The sequence below is a fragment of the Excalfactoria chinensis genome, chromosome 1 (genome assembly GCF_039878825.1).
Source record: "Excalfactoria chinensis isolate bCotChi1 chromosome 1, bCotChi1.hap2, whole genome shotgun sequence".
In the NCBI taxonomy this organism is placed as follows: domain Eukaryota; kingdom Metazoa; phylum Chordata; class Aves; order Galliformes; family Phasianidae; genus Excalfactoria; species Excalfactoria chinensis.
In genome coordinates this window covers 72,455,909-72,456,694 of record NC_092825.1, presented here as the reverse complement: position 1 = coordinate 72,456,694, position 786 = coordinate 72,455,909, and positions in this window count along the sequence as shown.

Genomic DNA, 786 nt, shown 5'->3' with positions numbered 1-786 from the left:
TTGGGATAAGTATGGATAGTCTTGTGAAAATTTTCCAGATTTTGACAGAAAACTGATATTTAGGGAGGAAATGTCCTCAATGTTTAAAGGAGGAGAAGTATTCTGGCAACACTGTCATATTGATACTAGAAAGCAGCATTTTGTAGATATAATGACCTCCTATTGGGATGAAAATCAGTATTTGGAGAAAGAATGCTGTATTTAGGGATGAATGGCATTATTTTGGAAAGAAAACTATATTTATTTGTAAAATTAATGATATTTTTGCAAAGAGAAAGAATGATACTTAAGAGAGACCTTCTTATTTCTGGGGAAAGTATCCATATTCGTGTGGATATTTTCTAAATTTTGACGGAAATTGATATTTAGGGTGGAGATGTCTATATTCTGTAGAGGAAAACAGGTATTCTGGAAAGAATGTGTCAAATTATGCTACAAAGCATCATTTTGCAGAGAAAATGTCTTCTTTCAGGGATGAAAACCAGCATTTTGGGGAATAAAATGCTGTTCTGAAAGATGCAAAGCATTATTTTGGAAAAAAAAAATAATATTTTTTGCCAAGATAAGGGGTGATTCTTAAGACAGACCTTCTTATTTGTGGGGTAAGTATTGATATTCGTGTGAAACTATTCTAAACGTTGGCAGAAATGGACATTTCGGGTGGCAATGTCCTTGTTTTGTAGAGGAGAACAGGAATTCTGGAAACAATGTGCCATATGATGCTAGAAAGCTTCATTTGTAGAGAAAATGTCATCTTTTGCAGATGAAAACCAGCATTTTGGGGAG